The sequence below is a fragment of the Spermophilus citellus genome (genome assembly GCF_964194105.1).
Source record: "Spermophilus citellus genome assembly, chromosome: 14".
In the NCBI taxonomy this organism is placed as follows: domain Eukaryota; kingdom Metazoa; phylum Chordata; class Mammalia; order Rodentia; family Sciuridae; genus Spermophilus; species Spermophilus citellus.
Genome location: NC_138194.1, coordinates 3180074 through 3195841, shown reverse-complemented (window position 1 = coordinate 3195841; position 15768 = coordinate 3180074). Strand labels below are relative to the sequence as shown.

At 39.7% G+C, this 15768-nt stretch overlaps 1 pseudogene across 1 annotated transcript; it reads left to right on the top strand.

The window, feature by feature from the left end:
- The first annotated feature begins 1399 nt into the window (after nt 1–1399).
- Nucleotides 1400–2171, top strand: LOC308633202 (DNA-binding protein inhibitor ID-4-like; annotated as a pseudogene). The gene has a single exon. The product of its transcript is annotated as a DNA-binding protein inhibitor ID-4-like (transcript).
- Nucleotides 2172–15768: the final 13597 nt, after the last annotated feature.

The window sequence follows — 15768 nt, the reverse complement described above, 5'->3', positions numbered from 1 at the left end:
TAATTAATAAATTAAATTGAACAAAAAAGACATCAAATGACATTTTATAATTTTTCACTCTTATTTAAATTATTTTCACTTAGGGTCAATAGTTTTTTTATTACTATTTTATTTGTATTCATTTAATCTGCTGAGAATTTATATGGGAATGATAAAAATGTTTTAATTCTCTACGAACTCTCTGCTCTAGGGAGATCTCACCTATATTCACAGCAGTTGTGTGTCACATTAGTTCTTTACATTTGTATTAGTTCTTTACATTTGACACTTAATCCTAGTGTGACTTTTGGTGTTGATCCAAGATCTACATCATTGTAAGATTATAATGTTCTTTAGGGCCAGGAGGACAAGCCTCGCCCATATTTGCACAGTGTACATCCTCAAATATTTGCTGAACTTGGGACCACTTACCTAGATCCAGAAGCCAATCCACAGCATTATTTAAATGGTTCTTTCTGTCACATAGTCATTCAGCAATTGTTTTCTGCACTTTTATTCTGCCAAATTTTTCTACTGGTCTTGACAAAATTTCAAGATGATATTAATGAGACAAAAAAAATAGAGCTTGATTGAGAAGATTATTGCACAAATGCAGATGCACAGAGCCCACAGGGAGCTGTGGTCCACAGGAAGGTCTAAGGGAGCTAGCAGGATACCTGTTCCTCCTCACTGCAGTATGTGCTCAGAGAAATATCATCCAAAGACAGGATAATATCAAGCTGATTGCAGAGCTGAGCACTGCTTCAAGGTGGCCACCTGCCTGTGGTTCTCAACCCTGGCAGCCCATCAGAGTCACTGACAGGGCTTGAGAAGAAAATGCTCATAGGGTCCACCCCAACCCAATGGACTCACCACCCTGGGGCTGGACTTTGTTATGCTCCCTGGGTGATCTAGCACACAGCCAACTTGTCAGTCAGTGAGTTTGTTGGGGGGGGGGGTGTCTCAGCAGGGGCTGAAGCATTCAAGAGCCCATCTTCTTCCTGATTTCTTTCCCTCTATCTTCCTCTTCCTCAGTTCATTCCAACCCTCACCCAGAGAACTTAAACTCAAGGAGCACAGGGGAGGAGGATGGTCAACTGGAGATGAGCCCCACCACCACCATTATAGGGGATGTATGGCAATATCTGGAAATGTTCTTAATGGCCACTCCTGGTGAAGCAGAGTTACAGGTTCGGGCCGAGTGTCGCCCACTGAGCAGATTCCCCTCGCAAAACCTGAGCGACCTTTCCATCAATTGTTGGGCTCGGGATCACAGGGAGCCCCGAACCCGCCGAGCGCAAAGGCAAGGGGAGAGGAGCCAGCCGCAGGCGGGGGCCGAGCGGAGCTTGCCTACCTCCCTCGCTCGCCCCAACAAGTCCTTTCGCGCAGGGCGCAGGGCGCAGGGCGCAGGGAATGCGCGATGAAGGCGGTGAGCCGGGTGCGCCCTTCGGGCTCCCTATTTCATATAATAGTCTTATGCAGGGTAAGACTGTTGATCTATTGGCCTCCATTGGGCTGCGGCAGCAGGGAGCTGGCGCTGCGCTGTCTGGCCCAGCACGGCCACAGGGCGGCGGCAGCGCGCTGCAAGGCAGCCGAGGCAGCGGCCGACGAGCTGGCGCTGTGCCTGCAGTGCGATTTGAACCACTGGTACTGTCGCCTGCGGAGGCTGGTGCCCACCATCCCGCCCAACAGGAAAGTCAGCAAAGTGGAGATCCTGCAGCACGTTATCTACTACATCCTGGACCTGCAGCTGGCCCTGGAGACGCACCCGGCTCTGCTCCAACAGCCACCACCGCCCGCGCCGCCGCACCCACCTGGACAGATCTTGTCCAGCAGCCCCGCCGCGGACCCCGCTTACTGCGCTCAATACCGACCCGATGAGAGGCCCAGTGGCAGCTGGGGCCAACGACAAAGGGGGTGCAGGAGGGTGGTATCAGGGTGGCGGGAAGCGGGCGTTCCCTCTCTTCGGAGTGGGAGCCGGCCGAGAATGACAGCCCCCACTTGCTCTCCTGCAGCCCGTGCAAACTCCCAGGTAGGAGGAGTGTGCACACTAGATGAAGAGGATCTGCTCATCGCAGATACAGCAGGAGCAGTTACAAGGCAGCAAAAATGTCCAGGCAGCCATTCTGCTGTGCGCACCATGGCTATTTCTCCTACACTTGGGCCCTAACTTTGCTGACACCCCTGGGGCAGCTTCTGCATTGCTCACAGGGCAAGAGGCTGCCGCAGTTGGCAATTTGCCTCACCTGCTCCTCAACATCGCCACGGCTCATCAAAGGCCATTAATCAAGCATTTACTTTTAAATCTAAACAGTTCTAGAAACACAAATTTCTGGCACAGTGGGCCCTAGCATGCCTGGGGTTGTGAAAACCCAGCAAATTTGCTGCTGACATTCCTCGGGTTACAAGCCACCTAGCCCTGCCAGCAGTGCGAGTCATCTGCTGCCCTCTTTTGAATCTTAGGGCACACTGCACCCTAAGAAGGGCCAATGGCCTGAAGAAGGTCTCTTTCCCCTGTCAGGGGGCAGCTTCAACATGGCTGATCCATGCTGGCATAGGGATCTAACTCTCCCTGGGATCACTACTTTCTCTGAAGGTGCGCCTCTGGGGTGAAAGCTAACCGGACTCTAAAGCAGTAAAGGAATTAAAAGACATGAGGTTATGTTTGTTTTTTTTTTTTAATTTATTGATATATAATTGACTGATAAAATTGTATATATTTAAGGTATGGAATCTGGTGTTTTGCTATGTATATACAACTTGAAAGGGTCACTGCAATCCAGTTAAGTGACACATCCCTCACCTTAACGTCCTTACTCTTTGTGTATGTGTGCTGAGACACTCAGAAAATATTCAGTACCTGACACAGTACTGTCAATGCCAGTCGCCTTGCCATGCATTAGAGCTCTAGAACTTCATCCTGCAGGACTGGGACTTGGAACCCTTGGGCCAACATCTTCTTATTCCCTGACCCTTTCCCCTCAACCAACTTTTATAAGTGTAAGCTCTACTTTATGAGTCTTGGTATTCTCAACGCCATGTTCAGGTGCAGGAGGCATCTCTCTGGGCCTGGCTCACTTCACTTCACACTGTCCTTCGGGTTCATTCCTGTTGTCACAAATGGCAGCATGTCCTCCCTTTTTTTGAGGCCAAATAATATTCCATTGTGTGTTTGTTGTGTGTGTGTGTATGTGTGTGTGTGTATGCCACATTTTACTTATCCACTCCTCCACCAGAGAACATTTAGTTTGTTGTTCCACATTAGATATTATGAATAATTTCTTTTCTTAATCCAGGTTTTCACCCAGAAGGCTTCCCCTCTGACCTAATTTATTTAATGCCCTAAAGTGCCCACAGCATTGCAGGACACATTTCCTGAGCCTCTCTAGTGGGTCTTGTCTGTGCAGGACAACAGTGAGGTGAGGTCCTCACAGGTCCTCGCCTGCTGCACTCATGCAGCTCCTCCACACAGCACCCTGCAGCCTGCTGCCTGCCTCTCCACCAGCTGTGTCTGCTGCTATCCCCCCACCCCCACCCCCATGCTCCTGCTGCCATCCCCCACCCCCACCCCTGTGCTCTGGTAATCTGGGCCCCACTTCCTAGTCCTTCCCTGATCACATCTCCTCACTCAGCCTTTGTGCCCTTAGTCAACCCCTTACTCCCAAAGAATGCAAAAGGAGCAGGTCGGAATGTGTTCCTGAGAAACAGAATGAAAGAAGGGATTGCCACCTTCTCCTCAGGGTCAGGGGGCTATATGGAGGACAAGAAAATGGCATCAAGGTAGTGCCAGGAAAATCAGGAGGCAACTTGTTTAATATGTTGGCCATGGCAGTCTCATTTTGAGAAGGCCACACCACAACCATGGAAATGCAGATCCTGGTGGGAAAAATGATGATAGCACATTCCTCTTCCTGGGGGAAGAAATGCTGGTATTTTCTGATCTCCCAATCAGACCATTAGGAAGTTAACATGCACCCAGAATGCAGACACTCTCCCTGTCCCTGGCAAATGTCCCTCTGCATCATGGCCCACTCCCTGGGCACACATCTCGTGAACTGAACAGGGTCCCGAACATAGTCAGACATGCACAGTGTGGCTTTGCTACCTACCACTGTCTTGGAATTCTTAATGATTTCTGAACAAAGAGCTCCTCTTTCCTGTTTATGTTGGCCCAACAGAATATGTAACTGGTTCTGCCCAGCACTCAGGGATGGCCGGTCCTGTAGCACCCTGTCCCTGCTGAGATGGATGTCTTCTCTGCAATTCCCAGATCTCTCTGGTCACTTCCTACATTCAAGGCAAGAAAAAAAGGAGAGTTCAACATTTGTATAGCGGTATCCCTTTTTCTGGAGGAAGCAAAAGCTTTCTCAGAAGTACTCTAATCAGACTTATATATAGCTTATATACCTTGTGTTCCCAACCCGTAACAGAATATGACAACCTTGTAAGTGACCGTTAAGTGCTACAAAATGTTTTTACATTAGCAATCTGGTCAACAAAACCCTGGCCTTAGAAATTCAGACCAGAGGGGAGATAAATGTAAAATTTAAATACAAAGCAATCAAAAACCTCTCATTCCAGTCAGGCAGGTGGCTCATGCCTGTAATCCTAACAGCTCAGGAGACTGAGACAGGAGGATCACGAGTTAAAGCCAGCCTCAGCAACTGTGAGGCACTAACCAACTCAGTGAGACCCTGTCTCTAATAAAATACAAAATTGGGCTGGGGATGTAGCTCAGTGGTTGAGTGCCCCTGGTACTGCCCCAACAACCAAAACAAAACAAAACAAAAAAACCCTCTTATTCCTCTTTAAAAGAAAACCATAAGTAACTAAAATGAGACATATTTCAATAGTCTTTCTTTTTTGGTAGTAATTTAAAACGAACAAAAGAGGCTTCAATGATATACAGCTGATGATGTTTCTGTTCAAATAAAATTAAAAGAACAAAGATAAAATAAGTGATTGATAAATTTTTTGTAAAGGTTTTCCTGGTGAAATATCAAGATACCAAAGATAAAAAGGAAATAAATATTCAAGGTTTACAGGAATGGAAAAGAAAGTTTAAAAAAATCCAGAAGCTTGTTAGAAATGCAAAATCTCAGACCTCAACCCAAACCTCCAAAAAAAAGTATGTTTTGCAAGATCCCCAGGAAATTTGTAATGTGCCCATCTTTTTATCCTTTCTTCACCCTCAATTGTTAATTATATTATCATATAAAAAGTGTTCTATTATTTCACATAAACCTAGGAAGGATTCTCAATGTTATTATAATTATGTATATGACATTTATATAGAGCTAAGTAATATGGTGTGATCTAAGGTAAGGAAATGTATTGTCTGCTTCCATTTACATTCTATTTAGGCATCAGGGTTTCTCAATGTTGACATTTGGGGACCCATTGTTCTTTGTTATGAAAAGCTGTCCTGTGCAGTGTAGGCTGCTTAACAGCATTCCTGGCCTCCTCTCACTAGGTGCCACTAGCAATCCCCACTCTAGTTGTAAAAACCAAAAGTGTTCCTAGATATTGCCAAATTTCCCCAGGGGACAAAACAGTCCTGATTGAGAAACAATGCTATGCATTAAAAGTTTGCCATTTGACAAAGAATCTTCCAAGTATTGCTAATTTCTTTATCTTTCTTCTTTTACTTCTTAGTTTATACCCAGATCTACTGTTTACTATATTCCATGTCATTATCTTAGCTTGGATTTGTTTCTTCATTTTGTTTCTATTTTTCTTTGAATATTTTTTTCAGTAGAGGTTGTGTGGATAGGAAACTTAACAAGTTCTTATTTGTCCAAAAATGTCTGACTTGACACTTACTAGGTTGACTCAGTATGGAGATCAATATTGAGTAACTTTGGCTCATCCCGTGTTGCTAATGTGAAGTTTGATACCAGTATTTTCATTTTTCACATATCTGGGTATAAATCTGCTATCTTAGTGTGGGTTGGGTTATATATGAAATTGTCAGTATTTTACCATTCTTTTTACTACAACCCAACAATTTTATGTGGTTTAATCTAGTTTGCCTTCTATTTTTCTTGCTTATTCTATACTTCCTTTTTCCCTTTAGTCACCTTCTTTGGGAATTTTTGTTTGTTTGTTTTTAGTATTAATGATTTTACTAGAAAATATAACATGCATCACTGACTTGCCAAAATCTAGTGGCACATGGTATTTTTAACTTCTTCCAGACAATTCTAAGACCTGGGCATTCTTTCACTCCAATTGCTCCCTTGACTTGGTGTTTTGGATGTATATGTGAACCCACACACACAAAAAGACAGTTGTTATTATGTACCATGTTTATTTAGATTTATTCCCCTGATTTTCATTTTGGTTGCTTTCTTCCTGTATCTCTTGACTGTCACCTGGGACTATTCCTTTAATCCAAGGAGGGGGTGTGCACATTTTAGACCAGTTCCCATTGTCAATCTGTGAGGTTTTATTTACTTGAGATTGTCTTATCCTACCTTTATTCTAGATGGATATTTGGCTGGTAATAGGATTATAGTTTGTCAGGTGTTTCTTTTAACACATCACATCACTATCCTGGTTTCAATTTCTGCTCTGCAGAATTTGGTATCAGTCTTACTTTGTTACTTTCCCAATAATCCTTTTCTCTTGCTAGTATTAAGATTTTCTCCTTGTCTTTCTACAGTTTCATTATATTTGACTTGCTCTCCTTCCTTACCTCCTTCTCTGCCCTATCTCCATTCTTTCTCCTTCTGGGAATTCAATGGACATGTGGAATCTATATGGAAGTCTTTTATCAGGAAAATTTTTCAATAACTATCTCTTAAATACAATATTTCAATCATGTTCACAATACTATCTTTTATACTTGCACCATTAATTTATAGCACCAAGAAAATAAAAAATAATCCCACAGCCAATTAAATAAACTTTAACATATACCTCTGTCATTTAAATTTTTTTCTATATTTTATGTAGAAATTCTCTTTTATTACAAAAATTATGCTACATACACATATTTCATTGTTCATACCTGTATTATGGTTCTCCAGATAAATATAACCACACACACATTTCATCCTCTTGAGAGAAAGGGAATGGGAACACAAATGCATTTTATGAAATTGACTTACAAGGTTGTGAAAAGTTAACAAGTACAAAATTTGACAGTGAGGAGACGAGAAGAGTTAAAATGCTATTCCAAAGGCAATCTGTTGAAGAATTCCCATTTGCTTGGGAGAGGTCAACATTTTCTTCTGTTTGGACTTTCAATGGATTGAAGAGGCCTACCTAAATTGTGGGGGAAAAGATGCTCAAAATCTACTGATGGAAATAAAATTCTCATCCAAAAACATCGTCACAGAAACAAAATGTTTCCTCAAATATGTGGGCACTATGGCCCAGCCTAGTTGACAAATCATCACAATACCCAATAAGGAAAATATCCACAAAATAAATTGTCACATTTTATCTACTGTCTGAGTGGGGTATTTCCTCAAAGATTCCATAAAAGAACTAAAAACCATCAGTTATGGACTCTTCTTCTGGCTTTGGACGTATGTAGAAGTAGCCTATTACTGACTTCTTAGAAACATATCTGCTTGATCCCCTTCATCTCTTTTCCATGACTATTTACTTTGTAGCGGGTAAGAAGAGTGCTTCATTATTGTATATGGGATTTTACTCCAAACCTCTGACCCCCTTTCTAGCCATGCTTACATTTTTTTTCCTTTTCTTTTCTTTTTGGTACAGGGGGTTTAACCGAGGGGCACTCTACCACTGAGCTACATCCCCAGCCTTTTTTATTTCTTATTTTGAGACAGGGTCTCACTAAGTTTCTTAGGGCCTCTGAGTTGCTGAGGTTGGCCTCTGACTTGAAATCCTCCTGCCTCAGCCTTCAAGTCACTGGGACGACAGGTGTGCACCACTGTGCCTCGCCATGCTTATATACTTCTGATATGCATTAAGACACAGGCAATGAGCATTGACAACTGCTGCCCAGTTTTAGTAAAAATAACATTTTATCAATTTTAAGAAACATCCTGATTTCAGAAAAGGCATAATTTGAAGAGTATATGTATCAGCAATAAAATTTTATATAACCTCTGCCCTCTATCTTTTCATCTGAGACTTCAATTAAATGGATGCTAAACTTCCTATGTACTTAAGTACCTAATTCCCTCCACTTATTTTTCTTTTCTTTTTTCCCTAATGTAAATCCATCCTTTGCGTCTTTAATTTTCCTTATTGCAGGCCTGAGCTGTGGCTCAGCAGCAGAGCGCTCGTCTCCCATGTATGAGGCCCTGGGTTCGTTCCTCAGCACACATAAATAAATTAAAGTTACTGTGTCCACCTGCAACTAAAAAAAAATATTTATTTTTTTTCCTTATTGCATTTGTCAGTTCTTGAATTTCCAGTTGTTTCTTTTGAATATTAGCAATATTTTAATTTTTATGGTTTCCAGTTACTTGCTGAGATTTTTATGTTTGTCTTTTATCCCAAGAATTATTGTAGGCATTGTTCTACAGGTATATTTCTACAGAGGGCAAAGGTATATTAAAAAATAAATGAATTCACTCTGTGGAATAAAAGCCACATTATACAACATGAAACCACAAACAGTATACACACAACAGAGAGTAAAGGACTGATATGATGAATTATACTATCAGTTTTTAATTCCTCCCTGCTAAGAAAGTGGTAGAACTTAGTGGTTACAAGCAAAGTTAATTAGACAAACATGTGCTTAAGTTCTGCCCATGTAATCTTGGTAAGTTACCTTATTTCACCGAGTAACAGTAGTGATCCCAAAGAATCATCTTGGACGAAACTAGAGTAAGTGTGGATAGCATATGTAAAGCATAATGCTCAGCACACAGTCAACACTGAATACATGTAGTATCATCATCAGGGCATTGGTAATAATCAATCCTCATCTGGGACAGTCACGCATGCAGCACTGGTACTGGGTTATCTCATGTTTCTTCCAGGAACTTTCCACTGAATCTTAAGCTTAGCTAATGCATTTGCCCCAAAGCTTTTACTTATGTGAAAGCTAGAAAGCTTGGCTTTCTTTTATTCTGTCCAGCAAAATGCTAGCCATGCATCATGCTGCAGTTCTCTCTCTCTCTCTCTCTCTCTCTCTCTCTCTCTCTCTCTCTCTCTCTCTCTCATAGAAGAATGATTGTCTGTAGGAGCCTTGGCAATTGAAAAGTAGAGAAGAGGAAGGGAAAGGTTGTTGGAGAAGTTCAAAAAGAACATCTGAAGTCCCTCTGGCAATACAAGCCACTTCCTGAACAGGATCCAAATTGGAAACAGATCTTCCAGTGCTGAAAATGGAGGTGCTGAGAGAACTCCTGGACCACTCCACACACCTGCCCCCTTAGATTTGCTCAGGAAAGTTCATGGGTGTTTATGTTATGCTTTTTATTTATACACACTTTTCAAATTTCTAAGAAGGGGAACCTATTCCCACCAATGCAGCCTGGGAGAGTTATATGGGAGCATTGTACCCACAGAAATGGAAAGTGTTAGCTTGCTGTGTGGAAGATTGAGTTCCATGCAGATTAGCCCCAGGAGATGTTCCACCACTGCAAAAGATATGGACTCCTCAACTTGAACTTATATTCTTCTATTTGCCTTCTTTGACCTTCAACTCGATTATAGACAAGTTCCAATTAATTGGATGTGAGGTCATAAAATTTCTATCAGGGTAACACCATGCCTCATTTATCTCTGTGTCCCCAGGGCTAGCCCTGTGCCTAAAATATTATTGCTGCTGCTCAACTCATAAACAATGGTATTGTTGAATTTGGTCTAATTCAAATGACTTAATTCATGACTAACCCATGTACAAAAGGAAGCACAATACATACTTTCTCCCTAAACACAACTTTTGGTGAAGAAATAATATATATTCTACAGCTATTCCCAGATAGTGTCAAGTAATTACTACTATTATTATTTATGTAACTTGGGACCTTAAGCAACTCATTTCTCTTTTTTGTTGGAACTGTTCCATTTTCAGAGTCCGGCATTACACAGTGCAATTAATATTATGGGAAAATATTATAGTTGTCTTTTTAAAAAAGCCCTATTCAGTTTAATCTATAACATTAACATAAATACACTGGTCCCAATCCTCTTGGAGGGAAAGAATATATATATATATATATATATATATATATATATATATATATATATATATATATATTTTTTTTTTTTTTTTCTGGTTACAAATGTTTTTCCCAGACTCTGCTGAAGTTATAATCATTGGAAAATATTTAGTGCCTGTCTGTGTGTATAGCCTAAAAGAAACATGATAATGGTCATTTGGGGACAGAAATTGGAACCCACTTATTAATAACCTTTATCCTATTTGAGGCTAATTCCTCCACCTGTGCTTTGGTTCCCTCCCCTCTTGATCACTCCTGAAACCTAATCCATTAGTTGTATCTTTTCTAACACTATCCCCTTTATTTCTCTCCTTTTCTCTCCTTTTGGGATGTCAGTTCCAGGAGAGCAGGGACTTTGTTGTGCTCCCTGCTGTATCCTTGGCATCTAGAACAGTATCCAGACCACTCAAGGTGCACACTAAGTGTTTGTTCAATGAATGAATAAGTGTCAAATACAATAAAAAGTACTTAATAATAACAATAATAATAGTAATAACTAACCTCTATGAGTGGTTCTATATGCCAGCCTTGTGCTAAGTATTGACATACATTATCACCTCAAATTCTACAACAAAGAATTCTCCCCATGTGTTGGTACAGGAGGAAACCAGAGTTACTTCCCATCATCCCATTCTCCATGAGGCAGTGTTTGGCTTTGGGGTAGAATTCATAGTATCAAAGAGAAGCTCAGAATCTGATGGTTGGAGGAGAAACTTCTTTCTTCTGGATGAGAAGCAGGAAGAATGTGGTATCCTGAAGCAGGATACCACAGCAATTGTTCCACTACCACAGACTCAGCTTAAGGATGAAACTAATAAGAATGCAAAGGAAAGAGAGGGAATAAGTTGGGTTCATGCCTGACATCATACAGCTGCTGGACCAAACCTTACCTGAACTTTGTTCTATTTATTTTATTAATATTAACTAATAAATTCCCTTGATTATTTAATCCAGTGTGTATGTGTGTGTGTTATTTGCAATTGCAAATATCTCAACTAACCCAGGTAGGTACTATTTAGTAGTGTGGGCTCTAATACAAATTATTGAGGCTCTCTTTTCTTCTGTTCCTTCATCTGTAGAGTGAGGGTGAGAAGTTAGCTCTGGCTTTTTGTGAGGATTAAGAGACACTGTAGATAAAAACACTGCATACAGTGTCTGACATATAGTAAGCAGTTTAAGTATAATATTATTTCAAGAAGCATTGAAAGATAAGAAAGAATAGAGGACTGTAATTACTTTATGTCTGATGTGAGATATCGAACCATACTTACTCCCATGCCAATTCTACTTGATGCTTTTATTACCACAGAAATGCATTTCAATACATTGTTAACATGTCAAACTCCTGAGCTATACTGTGAGCTTCTAGAATCTGGCAGGCAACACAATGTCTTAGTATTCTTTGTATCTGTCCTGATGCCCAGAATTGTGCCAGGCTTATGGCAAGGGATTCCATGAAGTTTATTGTGCTATAGATTTAAGTTTCAAGGAATGCACCTAAAAAAGGAACAGCTGTATGATGTCAGCATGGGCCCAACTTATTTCCCTCTCTTTCCTTTGCATTCTTATTGGTTTCATCCTTAAGCTGAGTCTGTGGTAGTGGAACAAATGCTGTGGTTTCCTGTACCTCATGCTCCCTGCTTCTTATCCAGAAGAAAGAAGTTTCGCCCCCAACCATCAGATTCTGTGCTTCTCTTTGATACTATGAATTCTACCCCTAAGCCAAACACTGCCTCATGGGGAATGGGATGATGGGAAGAAACTCTGGTTTCCTCCTGTACCACTGTGTGGGAAGAATTCTCTGTTGAATAATTTGAGGTGATAATGTATGTCAATACTTAGCACAGGATTGGCATATAGAACAACTCATAGAGGTTTATTATTATTATTATTATTATTATTAAGTACTTTTTATTGTATTTGACACTTATTCATTCATTGAACAAACACTTAGTGTGCACTTTGAGTAGTCTGGGTACTCAGGGTACTGTTCTTGATGCCAAGGATACAGCAGGGAGCACAACAAAGTCCCTGCTCTCCTGGAACTGACATCCAATATCAATGAATGAATAAGCATATAGTAAAGAATATAAATGGAATATGTACAATGAAGAATAAGGAAAGGAGACCTGAAGGAAGTACACTCTTATCCAGTGGTTGGAAAGTGACATTCGGGCAGAAGATTGAATGAAATGAGCCTGAGAGCCAAGTGGGTATCTGGGCAGCAAACATTCCCAGAAGAGTGAGCAACAAATGCTTCTAGCTTTGGGGGATCCAGGATAATACAAAAATAATAGGGGATTTTCTGACAGTGTGAACAATTCACAGTAGAATGCCTGCAAGTCACTATAACATTTTGTGTGTTTTTAAGTCCACAGCCTCTTTCTCTGCTACTGCTTGAGAAACAAGGAGGCTTCTACTTTTCTTCTTCCAACTTCACACACCAACATTTTTTATTTAATCTGTGTTAGTGCTCAGCTAGCAGGGTTTCTGAACAACATACTGCCTCCCATATTTGCAATCCCTTCACTATATGAGAGAACTTAGGAGGGGAAAGTGGAGCTGAATTGTCAAAAAGACAAAGGCATTGATGGGCACATTAATTAAATATATATATTACATACATGCACACATTAGAGGATTAGAAAGATAATATGCTGCCTTATACTTCTTTCATGAATACCATTTTACTCAATTCAGGTTTGGGTAGGAAACTAGGTTGCTATCAATTTAAAAGTTAATTTCTTGCATGTGTCCAGGACTTGAATTTTGGATAATAGAAACTTCATTCATTTTCAGTCCTATCTGTGAGCATGATAAAAACAAGGAACTATTAAAACCTCAAAATGCATGCTCAGTTATTTTAGGTGTTGGGCCACTCCACTGACATATTATTGGTGTGCCCCAGGACTGAAGTAACACCCATTTCTTGTAAATAGTGGCAAAATATCAGGAGTTGATCTTTCTGGGTTTTGCCTGCAAACAGGCAATACATTCTTCAGGTGTGGGAAAGCAGTAAAAAACTTGGGGATAAGAATGTGGCTGATAACAGACAGATCAGAGTCTATGTGTACACTTGACTCAGGGTGAGTACAGCTTAAAAAAATAAAAGGAGCTACATCCCAATAAATCCATCAGAAGTGGAAAATGCATTTAATACACTTAACTTAGCCAACATCACAGCTTAACCTAACCTTCCTTAAATGTATTCAGAAGACTTAATTAGCCCAGAGTTAGGTCAAAATCATCTAACCCAGAGCTTATTTTATAATAAAATATTGAATGTATCATGTAATTAGTTGAATACTGTGCTAACAGTATGAAAAAAAAAAACAAATGGGCATGCTTTGGTATCATGGTAATGTCAAAAAAAATTATAAACCAAACCATTTTAAATTGAACATTATCTGCATTGAGATGATGTCCTGTGACATCATGATTATATGATGCCCATAGAAGTTCATTCTGCTTATTTTCACTGATTAGAGCTTCTTATCATTTCCTGACTTTAAAAAAAATCTGATCCTTCATTTAACACCAGTTTAATACAATTGATTGTTCTTCAAGAGGATTGATTGCTCTGTGCTAGACTTTTGACTTTACTTTATCTCAATGAAATGAAGGTTAAAGTATGCATAGTGCTTTTCTTTTCATTGTACAAATATTGCAATTATAAGAGGAAATTTCATTAGTTGTTTTAATAATTACTGTCATATTTCATAACCTTTGTTTGCAAAAGTGGGCAGCCAAACCTTAATAAACCATGTAAACAAATACTCTGGGGAAAGCAATGCTAGTCTCCAACTTTATATCTGCCACCAAAGAGGGCAAGTTGTACAGTAGGACATCTACCTACTGACAACTGAAGTCCTGTTGAAATATACCTTCTTATTGAAAGGTATTCTTGCATCTGTTCAGGCCCCACTGACTCCCTATTTATATAAAAAAAAAGATCGCAAAAAATGGTGGAAATGGTTCACATAAATTCAAATGAGGACCTGGGATACAGATGTTCAGCCTTCATCACTGCACAACTCTGTGAAGACCGGGTTAATGCCCTCTTTATTGTGAAGTATTACAAAACTACTGTACCCTCTAAGATCTTACCTTTTCTCTTTCAATTAGAAGACAATTAAAATATACCCAGAGTTAGGATTTTGTCCTTTCTAATATTTCTAAATGTCACCAATCAAAACTTTATTTAATAACACTTAGAAACTGTAATTAAATTCTTCATGCCTCATTATCCTAATAAGTCTGTGGACTTATAAATCTGGGAAAATAGTGAAAATTTTAAAAATACATCTCTTCAATCACAGGAAATTTTTATGAATAAACTTCAATTCAGTACTCTAAGTTCAAATAAAACATTCTTAGCTTATATACAGAAATAAGAGTATTTGAAATTTGGTTTTCACAGAACTTTTTAGGAGTCTGTGCTTACAAAATACAAACAATCAAACAAAATAATAAATCACTATATAATGTATAAAAAGTGAAGCAATACTTCTATAATATACCACATTCCACACTTAAGTCAACTGTCAAAGGGCATATCATTGGAAAACTCACTTAATATAAACTCAATTATACTTTATGAAAATCTCATGGGGCAAATGTCCCACATGCTGAACTTTAAAATCAGGTGAGCCAAAAAGGGATATAGCTCAGGGGTAGAACAGTTTGCTTAGCACACACAAGACCATGGAGGCAATCCCAAGAACTTAAAGGGTAAAAAGAAAGCAAATGAAATTAACTGATTTAGTTGATTCAAAATGTGAGAAAAAAACAAAAACAAAAATGATGGAGCACAAATTATTTTCTACCAGTTTAAAACATACACTAATGTATTAATGTTAAGGAACAAGAATAAATTGGATTTTATGAAATATCTAGTTTTCCTCACACAAAAATGATACACATTTTAATAAGGAAAAAAGTGACATTACACAGAACCACTTAAATCAGCTATGTGATCATTAAATGTTCCATTTCAAGACCATGTCTATTGGTATGACCTTTACTGGGCAAAAAAAAAAGAGGTCTTTTACAACTCATTAAGACGACCCCAAATTGGGAGCCCCTGGGATGCATACTCAGTACAGAGAGAGGGCAGCTGGTCCGTCCCATTTGGACTCCAGTGAACTGGCCATTTACTGCATAGCTCTCTATTTCCTCAATACTACAACACTACAGCTCAATACTACAGCGCCCAGAGAAACACAGAGCAATAAATAGTATTGTAACACTCAATTATGCTTCCAGAGGGCAGAGGACTTCTAGAGAATTCTAAAACAGAACCCCTCTCTTTTGCATGAAAAAAATTACATAGCTGTCTTTTCTTTCCTAAATAAACACACGAGTCCTTGAAACATGCTAGCTTGTTTTCTAACATAAAGCCTCTGTTGTTAAATTTAACAGTTTTCCAGAGACCCCGTTGAGACCCTCAAAGAATAGACATGTAGGGTCTGGTTTCACAGTATCTAATATTTGAAGACATATAAATGTGTTTTGGACCTACATTTTATTTTCATGACACTGAGTACAATATAGTGCTCAGAGCTATCCTCATTCTTAAATGAAGAGACTCAGGCAGAGAGCTCAGCCCGAGGCTGCAGATCACTGACTCAAACAG